We start from the raw sequence: 14,923 nt of genomic DNA, 5'->3' as shown, positions 1-14,923 counted from the left end.
AAATGACAGCCTATACCCCCCCAAAAAACTTACGGTCTAAAATACAAGACATCCGAAGCAAATTAAACTGTATATTTCCCCCTTTCATTCCTGTATGGATTCTAATTTTTTTCAGGAAGAAGGGTGCTTTCGAAAGTGGGGCTTCCCTTCGAAGGAACCTTATCTACATGGCTATTTTGCATTTCGAAAGCAGCACTTTCAGAATGCAAGTGGCTGTCATTATGCAAATGAAGTGCTGACTATGCAAATCAGCACCTTATTTCCATTTTGACCCAGTGCATTTGCCTGCCACTTTCAAAAGGGAGGAGCTAGTGTAGAGGTAGCCATTATGGGTTTGTTTTTTTTTAATTTACCCAGAATATGGAAAAGTGGCTTTCAATGGCTGGTGAAAATGCTACAACTTCTACTTCTTTGTCAAGTGATGATCCTCCTCCAAAAATGCCAAAGTTACATGAAAGCATTGAAAATTCTGAAACAACAGAACATACAAATGTAAAAACAGAGTCCTCCAACAGCAAAATAAAAATATATAAAGAGTATCTCAAACTTGGATTTTCATGGACAAGGGTGAATCATGAGCAACAACCTCATTGTGTACTTTGCCATTCACACTATGAAACCAACAAAACTTCTGCACCACTTAATTACCAGGCATCCTGAACACAAAAATGTCATGAATAAACATGTAACCATGTCACCATGTCATCAAAGGCTCAGGGAGCATCTTTCAAAGCAGCTCATCTGATTGCAAAGACAAAGAAGTCATATAACAGGTGAGATATTAGTACTTCCCGCTACAAATAAGATAAATGACATTATGTACAGTAGCAAATATACTGAGGTCATAAAAACTATACCTTTGTCTCACGACACATAAAAGATGTGCAGCATTGATCTTTCTAAGGCCATTGAAACACAACTGTTGATGCAAATTCTCCAAAGTATTAAGTTTGCAATTTAACTGGATGAAAAATACTGATATTGTTAACATGGCACAGCTGATGGTAGTTGTTAAGATACTGTTAGGAAAGGAAGACATGCATCTGACAAAGTGGTCTTTGTCCACAAGAGCTTATGCCCCAAAACAATCTGTGAGTCCAGCGGTGTGCAACCTATGGGTTGCAACCCCACTTGGGGGTTGTGGATGTCTTGCTGGGGGGGTCACAACTCCAGAGCTGCATGTGGCTCTTTAAAGAGCCACATCAAGCTCCAGAGAGTAGTGCTGCTACTTAAAGGGAATTTAGTGTTTTTGTTTAAGTGGTAGCAGCCTCCAGAGCCTCTTAGCAGTCAGCTGCAGCAGGGAGCTCTGCAGAAATCAACTAGCAGGGCAAAGGGCCCCAGAGAAAAACAACAGAGCAAGGAGCTGGCCACCCTGCAAGTGGTGGAAGCCTGCTGAACAGCTGGGTGGAGGGGCAGCTAAGCCTTCCCCAGCCATGCAGAGGAGGCAGTGGCAGCCATGAAGGGGAGCTATGCTCATGCTCTGAGGCAGGTTAAATCTGGAGATTGTGGGGGTGGGTTTGGGGCTAATAAGGGTTAAGCCTGGGGATGTGGGAGGTGGGTTTGGGGCTGATAGGGCTTAGGGGGCTTAACTTGGGGGTTGTGACATAAATGCAATAAAATATGGGGGTTGTGGTTGAAAAAAGGTTGCGCCCCACTGTGTTAGTCTATAAGATGCCACAGGACTTCGTGTTGCTTTTGCAGATACAGGTTAACATGGCTACCCCTCCAATATTTGTTACAGAGGTGAAATCCTAGAAGAAATGTTGTTTTGCAAACTACATGAAGGACACACTACAGGAGAAGAGACTTTCAATATTGTGGATGAATTTTTTAAAGCCAAGGATCTGCTGTGGGGTAATCGTGTCAGTGTGTATACAGAGGGTGCCACTGCAATGATGGGACATACAAAGGGGTTTCAGGGCGAAAGTTCTAAACCTCGCGCCTCATGAAATTTACTCATTGCATGATTCATCGTGAAACTCTAGCTGAGAAGAGCCTTGAGTCCAAAGCCAATGCACCTCTGAAGGATGCAATAAAAAAAGTGAATTTTATTAAAGCTCCATCCTTACAAACCAGATTATTTTCCATTTTCTGTAATGAAATGGGCTCGCAATTTGATAACCTGCTTTTGCATACAGAAGTTGGATGGTTATCACAGGGAAAGATTCTTCACCGCATCGTTGGGCTCACGGATAAGCTCCAACTTTAACTTTTGGATTATAACCAGGTTTTGCCTGAGAACTTTGGCATTAAAGGTGGCTTCTAATTTTGTGTTACCTCAGTGATATTTCTGAAAAAAAAAATAAGTTACCTAACTTCATTGCTACAAGGAAAAAAGTAGTAATATTTTGAAAATGGGTGATAGTATTTCAGCATTTTTGAAAAAGCTTGCTCTCTGGAAACATAAATACAGAACAGGACCTTGCAAAATGTTTCAATGTCTCAGTGAATTCATTGAAGCCTCTGATATTGATCACAATCAGATTGATGCTGTTATAACATCTTGAAAATCACGACCTCGATATCTCCCAGATGTTCTGCAATTACCAACAGGAGAGTTTGACTGGATTCAGAATCCTTTTGATGTAGATGTAGGTAATGCCCATTTATCGACTACCGAGCAAGAACAGTTGATCGATTTATCAATCAACTCCCCACTGAAAATGGAATTTAAAGCAAAAAGCCTTGCAAGCTTTTGGGTTTCCCATGAAGACAGACCATCTTGAACTATCTTGAACTTTCTGCGAAGGCTGTTGAAGGGCTCCTGTGTTTTGCTTCCACTTACCTTTGTGAAACTACATTCTCCAAGTTAGCTACTTTAAAAAGCAATCTTCGTTCCTGTCTAGATGTGGAACCAGTGCTCAGAGTAGCAACCTCTGAAACACCCCCCACGACCGATGTCCTTGTGCTGGGTCTCAGGCTCATCTGTCCTGTTAAAAATGTTGAACTATATGTTACTGCTACGTCTGTGCAGTCACGTTAATATACCGATCAATAAAGTTTTTACATTCTACAGACTAATTTTCTTACATGCGCCGAAATGGTGTTTTTCAAATGAATATAACAGAAATTTCCATGGATTTGGATTATATTAAACAAGTTGAGGGGAGGGGCCTGCTAACTGCACGGACAAAAGGTGGGGCCTGATGTTACAAACTTTTCTCACCCCTGCTTTATTGGATGATATTTCAGTATATCTGTTAAAGGTGAAGGATACAGCGCTAAGGGTATGTCTTCACCATCCAGAAGATCGACCCAGTCATGATTTGATTTCGTACCTAACAGGGATGCATGAAATCGAACTATCAGGGTCGACAGTCAACCCCTGTACTCCTCAATCTCATGAGGAGTAAGGAAAGTTGAGGGGGTAGTTTCTCTCATTGACCTCCCTCCGTGAGGACAACCAAGTTAACGATAGAGAAGTCAATTTCACCTATGCAGTTGCTGTAACTGGAACTGACTTAGCTACAATCAATTTTAATGTCTAGTGTAGACCTAGCCTAAGACATTGATTCTGCACAGACTTAAGCACAGGCCTGACTTTTAGGGCTGAGTCTAGTCCCAATGGGCTTAAGCACATGTTCAAAATGCTTTGCTGAATAGGAATAGATTTAAATATGTGCTTAGATAACATGGGGACTCAGTCTTCTGCCTTGTAGCCTATGAGCACACCAAACCACGGCTCCTTTGTAACATCTCTCACTGACCCGTGTGTGTGTTGTTAGGATGGCAATCTCTTACCATAGCTAGGGCATTCCAGCCTGAAAAATCCCATAGCACCGCCCAGTTCCTATAGGTGCAGTGCCGTGAAACTGCAGGCATCTCTGGGGTAGAGAACAGCATGATTGCTTAACTTCCGGAGCAGGGAAGGGAAACTGGATGCACACCTTTCACCCTTAGTTATAAAAGGTATGGGCAGACCCAATAGAATTGGGTCACAAGTCTAAAGCACTCGCGGATGGCTGTGAACTCTCTGACACATGAATCAAGAGCCTGGTAACAACCATAACGTTTTCTAAAACACTTAATTTCCATCTAAGTGCTTGTCATCATTAGATCTCACAGTGCTCTAAGGGAGGTCACTGTCATTATCCCCAACCTTTTGTTACAGATGTGAAAACTGAGGCCTGGTGTGGCCACTTGCCCAAAGTCACTAGACCCAAGGATGTCTGAGTACCAGGCCAGTATTCCAGCTGACAGAATGAACTGTCTCTCTCTCCCCTGCCACAGAGTGCACAGCTACATGGCTCTGTATCTGTGGGGGTAATTCCCATCCTGGGAGATGGGAGCTCAGTCAGTCCTCAGCTGCACTGCTGAGGTGGCCAGCGAGTGGGGGGAGTGGACAGCATGTCCTTAATACTCATGATCGGGACGGAGAAGATTGTAATTGCTTTCAACCCAGACAGGATTTGAATCTGTGTCCATTTGGCCTGTGGGTGAGATGAGTTGCCTGGGTCTCAGCCCAGTTCTTAGTGACGAGTGGTCCCGGCTGCCTGAGGGGTCTGCAGGGAGTTCCAAGAATTGCAATGGGAGCCAAACTTTCCTCTCTGCCTGAGGAGTTACTCCTGGGGGAGCTGGGAACAAGAGGAAGCAGACACTCCCACTGGCTGACTGCACCTCCCAGGCCTGCAATCAGCCAGCAGGGCCAATGCAGTTCCATCGGCTGAACTAGGGAACAAGCTGAGTGCCTCCAGACTAGCAGCCATGCTGGGGACTGCTGAACCCTTTGAAAACCTGGCCCTTCTGGGATGTCTGAACAGGAGCTGAGCTCTGGGAAATCAACCCCCCCTCAGGGTAGGGCCTTAGAAATGAGATTCTGAGATTGCAACTGGACTGCCCCACTCCAACCCGCCAGGCCCCTTGAGTGCAGCCCTTGGACCTTGGCATGATCACAAATCATGATGTCTGGGCCTAAATTGGTCCAGCACCTCAGGGGTTAACACCAGTCCTGCTATTTCTGGTTTCCCACCATAAGTGAAATTGATGAATGGGGACTCACCCCCTCCAGGAGGGGCGGTGGAGGTGGCACAAATAGGAGGAGCAGCTGCCAGCCAGCACAATGCTTTCCGGCAACGGTCATGCCACCTTACATACATACCATCACAAGCCACCTACCCCGCCCCCCAGCAGAACGGGAGCAGCTGGCCTTGCCGTGGAGTACCCTCCTTGGCACACACAGCCGCCAGGACTTATTAGCTAATGTTTATGAATGGCTTCAGCAAGTCTATTCATAGTCACTTGGAAGCTGTTCTAATTTGGGTCCGAAGCTGCTGCCTCATCACACAGCATGGTAGAGGCGGCTCCTTGCAGGAAAAACCTGTGTGAGGTGAGAAGCAGGGTCCCTGCCTAACAGAGGAGCAGAGAGGGGAAGCGATTTGGCCCATGTCGTCCTGCACATCAGTGACAGTGAAAATTAGAACCTATGCATGCTAGTGCCTGCATGACCTCCTAGATGTGGGGGTGGAAACCAGACATCCAAATACCTGGCTCTAACCACTAGACTTTACTTCCTTCCCAGAGCTGGGGGCAGACCTCCCCACTCCTAAGAATCAGCTCCCATAGGCTAACTGCTGCTCGAACCACTAGCCCCACTTCCCTCCCGAAGTTTGGAAGGGAACCCAGGAGTCCTGGCATTGTGTCCTAGCCTGTGCTTTAATGGGCAAGCCCGGCCTTCCACTCAGGAGTCTGAGTAACAAGGGAGCAATAAACCTGCCCCCGTCAGGTCTGCCCGCCCAGAACTCTCCTGCTGGGATGGGAGGGCAGAGAGGGATCCCAACTGCCGCAGGAGATCTGCACTATGGGTTATACACGGGGAAACCTCCTAGGTTTCCCACAGGAGCGCAGCTCCCCATAAGGATACAGGCAGGATTCCCGTGGAGCGAATATCTGAGGGAGCTCATCCTAGACTGCTCTCTGGCCCATCTATGAATCCCTGCAGACAGTACCGCCGCTGCTGAGCTCAGGCTGGCCGTACTGTTAATAATCATTTGGTGTGTTAAGTGTAGTACAGTAGCATCCAGATGCCCCCAATGAGATTGGGGCCCACAGAGCCTCATCACCAACAACTATGGACTCAGCGCCTGTTGGTGTCCGATGCCTCCCTCACTATTTCCTTCCATCTTTCCCTGTCCTGGTAGCCAACTTATCAACCCAATCCTGATCGCTCGACTGGTGCCACGGACCTTTATATCCAGGTGATATCTGAGCCGTGTTTGTTATCAGTTGTACTGGCATCAGATTTCATTCACATTGTAGTTTCATGGTCAGCACATTGATGCTCATCTGACCAACCCATCTCCTTTATCCAGGCTTGGGACTGGCACAGAACCCCCTAGAGGCTTCATGGCAGAGTTCCACAGGGCCTTGTAGTTTTTAACTGGTGCTGGAGCTGAGCTCCAGCACCTGCAGGCTTGGCAGTTCTGACCCCCCAGCACCTCCAAGCCTCGCAGTTGATAGCCCTGACTCCTCTAGGCTTTGCAATTCTGAACACTGGCATCTCCAGGGCTTGGTGCTTCTGAGACCCGGCACCTCTGGACCTGACCATTCAAAGATCGGGCCCCATTGGGTTTGCTCCATCGGCTATGAAAGTTTAAAAAAAAAAATCACTGGAATGCTTGAGCCTCAGCACCTCTTCTACTACAAATTAAGGACCAGCGCCAGATGCTGCACAGACACAGAATGAGAGACGGCCCTGGCATGGAAGCAGTCACAGTGTGAAGAGACAAAGGATACGCTGGGACACAGATGTGGACAATGACCTTCTTAAGTTTCCACAGCATGTCAATGACTAGGCCAGGATCTGAGCTGCTATGTCCTAGGTTCCAAACCCCTGTTCTAACTACTAGGCCTCACTTTCTCCCAAAGAAGTGACTGAGGTTCAGGGCTCCTAGCCATGAAGTGCTTGGTGCTAAACAACATAGCTAGTTTTGACATACCTAGGACATATTTCAGCACAATAGGTGGGTTGTACTTCAGAGCAAAGAATCATAGAATTCTAGGGCTGGAAGAGACCTCAGGAGGCCATTGAGTCCAGGGCCCTGCTGAAAGCCGGATCAACCCTAACTAAATTGCCAAGCTGGGATTTAAAATCTTCTCGGGATGGAAAGTTTCAGAGGGGTCGCTGTGTTAGTCTGTATCCACAAAAACAAGTCCTGTAGCCCTTCATAGACCAACAGATTTTCTGCAGCATAAACTTTCATGGGCAAAGACCCACTTCGTCATGCATCTAACAAAGTGGGTCTTTGCCCATGAAAGCTTATGCTCCACAAAAATCTGTTAGTCTTTAAGGTGCTAGATGACTTTTCAATGTTTCTAGGGATGGAGATTCCACCAGCCCTCTAGGTGCATTCCAGTGCTTCACCACCCTCCTACTGAAATAGTTTTTCCTAATATCCAAACTAGACACCCCCCACTGTAACTTGAAACCACTGCTCCTTGTTCTGCCATCCCTTACTACTGAGAACAGCCTCTCTCCACCCTCTTGAGCCCCCCCTCCATAGACCATTCGCTAACATGACAGGTGGGTTTGGGTTGTACTTGAACGTACCTAGAACACACCTGCTGCCCTGCTTCATGTTCTATCTGAACTTACCTATAACATTCAGCCATATAGAAGGTGTGTTCCACCCAGACACCTCTGGATCGCCCAGCAAGTGAGTTTCACCTGGATGTACCAGACCATCCAGCAGATTAACAAGGAAGTTCTATCAGAATGTACCTGGATTGTCCAGCAGCACCACAGGTGGGGTCTGTGATGGGGCGCAGCCGCACAAGACTCCATGTAATCGTCCCCACTGCACTAATCATGCCACTGCATGCTACACTCTATTGTTGGAATATCTGGAACTGTTTCTCTGTTCCTAGCCATGCCCACCCCTGGCTTCCCAGCCATGACTGGGGCCCCGGGGCTTGTGATTCACCCTAATTTGTTTGTTTGGGGTCAGTTCAGTGGGAGCCACTAGAGATTTAAACCAGTGTAAATCAGAGCAGAATCTGGCCTAGGCTGCAGCTAGAGTCTGGGCTGATCTCTTCCCATCAGGGAGAAAGCCATATATAGATGAACCCCTCAAGAAAAGCGCCTCTGATTTGCTAGGGTGGGCAGGAATTGACAGTGATCCAGCTATAACAGATGATGGCTCATGTGATTACTTATTACAGGAGGGGCCTGTGACCCCAGGAAGATTCCAGTGACCAAGGTGTTGGGGGGAGGTCATCTTTCACTCACCTTCCACTGGGACTGAACCTCCAGGCCTGGATGTGGGCATGGAAGACTGGGGGAACTTTTGAAGCCTCCGACCCATTCAGTACCACGCAGCTACAATCGATAAAATAGATGCCATCCATTCCCGTTCACAGCAGGGAGTTCGCGGCACAGCCAGCACCCTGCAGCCAAGAGCTGTTGAAATAGAAAGTGAGGAGGCCGGGGGAGGGTGTTTTCAGACCTTCACCATGGCTCAGGAGACTGGAGCATGAGAAAAGTGAGGTGGGGAACAGATATTTAGATCTCCAGGCTCCCCCATTGTGCTAGGAGAGACTGGGGAAGAGAGGACAGCGCACCTAACACCCCCCCCACCCCACTCCCCTGGGTTTTTATCCATGGGGAAGGGGAAAAGGGGCGGCATTTGGGATTTTAAAGGGACAGGAGCCAGGAGCACAGTTGAGGTTCGGTTCTTGGTGTGGAAGGGTGTGTGAGGCTGTGTGGGCATGACACAGCTGTGTAGGTGGATATGAGTGAGCATGAGGAAGTGGGCAAGAGAGGGTGTGAGTGAAGGGTGAGTACTCATCAAGGAAGCGTGTGCATGCATAGGTATGTATATGCCTGTGTGCATGTGTTCACTGTGCAGTCTTCTGTCTGTGAGCATGAGTGGTGTGCGTGCATGCACATGGATGTGTGCATATACAGGCACTATCACAAGTTCCTTGCATGAGGGTCAGAGGAGCCCACTGCATTGCACCCAGCCACCTGTTCCGATCTGCCGATCTGCCGTTCTAACCCCACGGCAGCACACAAGGGCTGTGGCGACTGACCCACCCAAGAGCCGATCCGGGGCCATCTCCAGTCAATGACCAACATCACTGTTCTGAGCCTCTGCGAGCTCTCCCAGCACCCAGGCCGAGCAAACGCCCTGGACTCAACCCTGCTTCCAACAGGAAGAAACCGAAAAGCAGGTGCTCAAGCTGCATAGGCACCCTGGCTGTGGAAGAGTCAAGTGGACTCCCCACATCACTCAGCCCACCTGTGGACACCGGTTCCCAGATGTTACCAGCGTGGGCCAGCATTGGCCAGGATGGCCCAGTGCCCCCTTTACCCGGCTCAGCCATGAGGCTCCTGTCCCTCCTCAAGAGTAATTAGTGCTTGCAAAGCCCAAGGAAAGATCATCCCAATTTGAGGAAACTGAGGCACAAGGTGGCCGAGTGACTGTAGCCAAGGTCACGAAGCAGGTCAAGGACCTGGGCCAAGGAAACCTGATTCCCAGACACCAGTTCTAACCCCTAGACCCACCTCATGGAGGGAGGAGGTGTGAATCAGAAGTGAGTGGCACTGGTAGGGGTGTGTGTATGAGTGTAGCACAGGGTCAGATTAGCCAGGGAATCAATTCAGGATGGAGGGTGACTGCCAGGGCTGCTGATGTGAGGGGAGGAGAGGCAAAGGTCGGAACGGGGGGGAAGGGAGAGAGAGAGTGTGGGTGGGTGGGGGCTCAGGCCTGGGATGGCAGGGGGCTGCAGGGTGGGATGGAGGGCAATGTTCCTGCTAGTCTTCTCCATCCACGTGCAGAATGTTTACGCACACCACGGCCTGGGAAAACGTGCACCACCGGTAGAAACAAACACCGAGCGGTGGGCACTCTGCAAATCCGCTGGGCAGCGTTTGCATCTCTCCTGAGCGGCCGCCCAAGTGTTCAGCTCACAGGGAATGCTGAATGAGGGACGCCTGCAAAGCTGTGTGGGGAGAACTGGCCTGGGAGTGCCAAGGATTTGGCAGTCACGACCGAGCTGCGTTACCCAAGCTTTGCAGGAGGGGCTGGGAGAGCAGGAGATGGGGGGAGCTTGCACCACACCCAAACCCACCAAAGCTGGCTCTAGCCTGCGCTATCAGCCCAATTCACCCCTCCCCGCTTGTCACACACTCAGGTGCTCACAGGCGTCACCAGGGAAGCAGCGCCAGTTTGCCAGAGCAGCTGCTTGAATCTGTGGCCTCTCCCCAGCCCAGCTGGCAAAGGTAACACTTTGGTCTCTCCAGTGCTTAAGAGGCCAGAGTGCAGGGCTCTGATCCCCATGCTGGAGCCCGTGCCACAGCCAGGAAGACGCAGGTGCCCACTGCTGGGCATTGGCAGTACTGAGCCCTGTGACTCAGCTCCACTGCCAAGCTCATTCCACCAAGAGACAAACCACACAATGAAGCTTGTGGGCCAGACACAGCGTTCCCTGTAAGCTGAGCACTCAATGGCTGCCTAGGAGAGATTCAAGTGCTGCCCGGCTGATTAACAGAGCACCAGAAGCAGCAGCATGTGCCTCTACTGGTGGTGCACATCCACGCATGCTGTAGTGGACATAAAATTTATCCCACCCATGGATGGAAAATAATTAGAGAGGCAACCCTAGCCAGAGGAGGGTATAACTTCAGGAACAACGTGCTCTCCTCAGCCAACAGCTGATCTCTCAGGCCTAAGAACGAGGCGGGAACCTGACTATCATAGTGGAACAGACCTTGGGGTGGCTCCCTGGACACTCGGTGGCAGATTTAAGGGTGGCAGTCCTGAAACAAAGAAATTTAAAAAAATCAGATGGAGAGAGAAATCTCTGAGCTGCAATAGAAATCTCTGAGCTGCAATTTATTTGCAAATTTGACTCCATTAACCAAGGATTAAACAGAGACTGGGAGTGGCTCGTAGCTTACAAAGGCAGCTTCTCTGCCCTGGGTGTTAAGATCTCTCCATTAGACTCTGACAATGGCTCATATCCCCCCCGTCTGATCTGACTTGTTTTTAACCCCTTTGATACCTACTATTGATAATGGGCCATTTCCACCATGCTGAATAGACCTTGTCAGCTCTGGCCCTCCCTTTTTCTGGGACCCCATTCTTTAAATACCCCTCTGAAACCACCACCCCCCACTCATGCATCTGACGAAGTGGGTCTTTGCCCACAAAAGCTTATGCTCCAAAATATCTGTTAGTCTATAAGGTGCCACAGGACTTCTTGTTGCTCTCGAAGCTGCAAACTAACACGGCTCCCTCTCTGATAATTGTAACAGTCATTATGGTTGGAAAACACACTTCTCTAATAGACCCGCCCACACCTTCCCTACAATCAGATCCTGAGCCCCAGCTTGTGGGATTCACACCCACTTCCTTCCTTGTAATACTGCGACAAAACAAAAGGCAAAGAAATAATTAACGCTGACATTAAAAGGTCCAGAGGCTGTTGCGTCAACAGCCCTTGGGAGGTTTCAGGCAGGTGGGGGATATTCCCGCCTCTCCCAGCTCACTCTGACTGCTGCTTGAGGCAGACACTGGGGGAACCAGTTCCCCTGGTTATCAACATGCCCTCCCACCCTTTCTCTTTGAAATCAAAGTTGATATGCTGCAGCCACGGTCCAATGGGCCACAGAACACACAATGCCAGATGGTCCTGGCCCTGCTGTAAGAGTTCTCTGACCCACAGGAAATGAACATCTAAGTTCTATTACTTTAAAATAGTTTTATTTGCAATTTTTTAAAAAAGAAATATACTGAGCCAGGGTCTGCCCTGGGTGCGGAAAGTTTTCCAGATCTTAACAACCTGCACCCCACCAGCAATCTCAGCTTTGACCATTCCACACGAGAGACACATATCCTGGACACCACAGTATAATTCACTGATGGCCAAATCAACACCACTCCCTGCCGGCAACCCACTGACTGCTACACTTACCTACATGCCTCCAGCTTCCAGCCAGCACACACCACATGATCCATCCTTTAGAGTCAAGCCCTTAGATACAATCGCATCTGCTCCGATCCTACTGACCAAAAACTGCAAGATCTCTACCAAGCATTCGTAAAACAAATACCTGCCAGAAGAATTTAAAAAAAAAAAAACAAAAAAAAAAAGATTGACAGCCCAGACAAATACCCAGAAACCAACTACTTCAAGATAGGCCCAAGGTTAATAACCAAACACCACTTGTCATTACCTATAGTCCCCAGCTCAAACCCTCACAGTGCATCATCAAACCATCTACAACCGCTACTGGAGCATGATGCTACACTCTGAGAGGTCCTAGGCGAGTGGCCTGTTCTCTCCTATAGACCATCATGTAACCTCAGGAAAATTCTCACTTGCAGCCACCAGCCATACCACATTAATACTAATCCTGGAACTTTTCCTTGCAATAAACCCCAGTGCCAACTTTGTCCATATATTTATTCTGGAGATACCATCACTGGACCTAATCATGTTAATTACAAGATCAGGGGCTCACTCTCCTGTACCTCAAACGTTATCTATGCCATCATGTGCCAGCAATGCCCCTCTGCTATGCGTATCGGACAAAGTGGAAAAACATTTTGCCAAAGAACGAATGGGCACAGAGTGGATATTGGGAATCTGAATACACATAAACCTGTCAGTGAGCATTTCAGTGGAGTGGGCCATTCTGTTAAAGACCTGAAAATATGCATCCTACAACAGAGACTTTAACAGCAGATTACAAAGGGAGATACGTGAACTGGAGTTCATGCTCAAATTTGATACATTGATTCTTGACCTTAATAGAGATAGTGACTACCTCACATCACAAAAACACTCTCCCTACCTTTGATATTCGTAATGATCTCAGGCAGGACACTCAGTATTTCGCACCTCTCCCTTCTCCCCTTCAGTTCTGTTTTTGATTTGTCAGTTTTATTTCAATGTTTTTGGCTCTCTGTATTATAAAATGGTCAGATCTGGACTGGAAATGTTCTATCCCCAGATCTGCCGCATGAAAGCTCATCACCTAATAAATTATTTTGTTAGGTATCTAAAGTAGTACATGACTGCTGGTTTGTTTTATCAGTTCTCCTATGTCCATTTTAGGGAAAAGAGATTACAAAGGGCAAAAGATTGCAAACTCTTTGGTGCAGGGTTTTTTCTTAATGTTTGTACAGCTAGCACCGGGGGTCCTGGTCTGTGACCAAACAGCCTAGGTGCTCCTGTAATACACCTAATAAATCATATGACAGGTTGACTCTCTCTAATCCGGCAGGTTCGAGACCTAGCCAGCGTCGGTCAAGAGAATTTCCCAGACTACGGGAGGTCAATATTGTCTAGCAGCATTACCAACCCTTCTTACAGGGCTTTTAGAAGACATTTAGAGATAAATTACAGCTAAATAAAAGCACGGAACATGGACATCCAGGACTCGTGATTGGAAACCAACTTTCTGGAACCATGGGAAACTTGGCCAAAACCGTGATAAGTGGTTGTCCAGCAAACTAAAATCATGCTGGATTACAGATGTTGCCGGACGAGAGAGTGCCAGATTAGACAGCTTCAACCTGCACTGCTGTGGCTTTTACTATCTGCTGATCAAACGCAGCACGGTTTTGTCTGCATGGGGAGTTATTCCAGAATAAGAGTATTCACACAGAACAATAATCTGTCTGAAATCACAGCCTCCTTTCACACTAATTAACTTCCAGGCGTAGCCAGGCCCCGAGACAATAGTAGGTTATGATGATGACTCACTATGGTAACTAACTGTATTAACTTGCTTGTGTCCAGAGGAAAAATGAGTCCTATAACACCTTAGAGACTAATGGATTTATTAGGGGATAAGTTTTAGTGGGTAAAACCCACTTCATCAGATGGAGGGATACGTGTAAGAAAATCACTGCAAAAGAAAGAAGTTACTATCCCTTGTAAATTAGGGTGATCAGTCAGGGTGATTATGGTCATTTAGCATAGCTGATGGGGAGATGTGGCTCTCCATAGAGGGAAAGTGGCCTCTGTAAAGAGTTAACCAATTAAAGTCCTTAACTATGACTTACCTGTATAATTACGAATTTGCAAATGAGCTTCAATTTAGCCATTTCCCTTTGTAATCATGCACTGAAGGGTTTTGTTTTTTCTGATTGAAAAATGGCTAAAAAAGCCTTTACTATATGTCCAGGGAGGTTGAAGTGTTCCCCTACAGCTTAACCTACATTCCCTTTCTTGGTGTCCAATTTGTGCCCGTTGAGCCGCAGAGACTTTCTAGTTTATGCAATACACATGGCAGAGGGGCACTGCTCCACATTCGATTTAAATTCAGCTAACAGGCTGAGATGGCTGTGGTGGAAACGCCAGTTGGGCATCTGTACGAGCACCTCCCCCTCTCTCTAGCTGGGGCATCTGCATCAGTGCTAGTGCAAAGCTAGAAGACAGATAAAATGCTAAAAAGCCTAGGCAGGCACACGTTTGTGAAACTGTGACAGCAAGAGAGTGAACAATGAGCTAGAGAGAACTGGGATGTAATCAGCTTTGTCAGGGGTAATGCCTATTTAACTCCAACGACTAATCAACAATGTGGAGAATGGGCATCTTTGTTAAAGAGCCATAATCCCAGATTCTTCAGCTAAGGCTATCTCCTCCAAGACGCTCAGCAAAACCGAGGCAGACTGGACTGGACGTTCCCTAAGATTGAAAAACAGGAACCACTTTCTAGCTGCACTTGCTCTGCAGAACCAATCGGGTGGGGGATTCTCTATCACCAACATTTGATAAATCAAGCCTGGTTGTTTGTCTAGCAGGTCTGCCCTGGGAATTATTTTGGGGTCTGTGTTATCCAGGTGGTCAGCCTAGATGGTCACATTGAGTCTATCTGGACCTTGGGAACTCTTCATGCCCTGGACAGTAGCAGAAGAGCCCAGTTTGGTAAAGGCTACCTCCCTTTATGCCCGTTTGAGCAGAGATCTTTGCT

General features: G+C 47.8%; 1 long non-coding RNA gene across 3 annotated transcripts; it reads right to left on the bottom strand.

Annotated features, from left to right (window-relative positions):
* Positions 1 to 440: 440 nt before the first annotated feature.
* Positions 441 to 10,752, bottom strand: LOC142003899 (uncharacterized). 3 transcript variants are annotated; one of them, XR_012642895.1, is made up of 4 exons: positions 10,708 to 10,752; positions 8,225 to 8,395; positions 2,786 to 2,930; positions 2,091 to 2,290 (listed from the first exon to the last, which is right to left on the bottom strand). It is a non-coding gene; the product is annotated as an uncharacterized LOC142003899 (long non-coding RNA). The 3 variants fall into 3 exon arrangements; XR_012642894.1 differs by lacking the exons at positions 2,091 to 2,290; positions 10,708 to 10,752 and adding an exon at positions 441 to 469 and having other exon boundaries at positions 8,225 to 8,873; XR_012642893.1 differs by lacking the exon at positions 10,708 to 10,752 and having other exon boundaries at positions 8,225 to 8,873.
* Between the last annotated feature and the right edge of the window lie 4,171 nt (positions 10,753 to 14,923).

Source organism: Carettochelys insculpta, chromosome 30, assembly GCF_033958435.1.
Source record: "Carettochelys insculpta isolate YL-2023 chromosome 30, ASM3395843v1, whole genome shotgun sequence".
NCBI lineage: Eukaryota > Metazoa > Chordata > Testudines > Carettochelyidae > Carettochelys > Carettochelys insculpta.
This window is presented reverse-complemented; position numbering and strand designations above follow the sequence as displayed.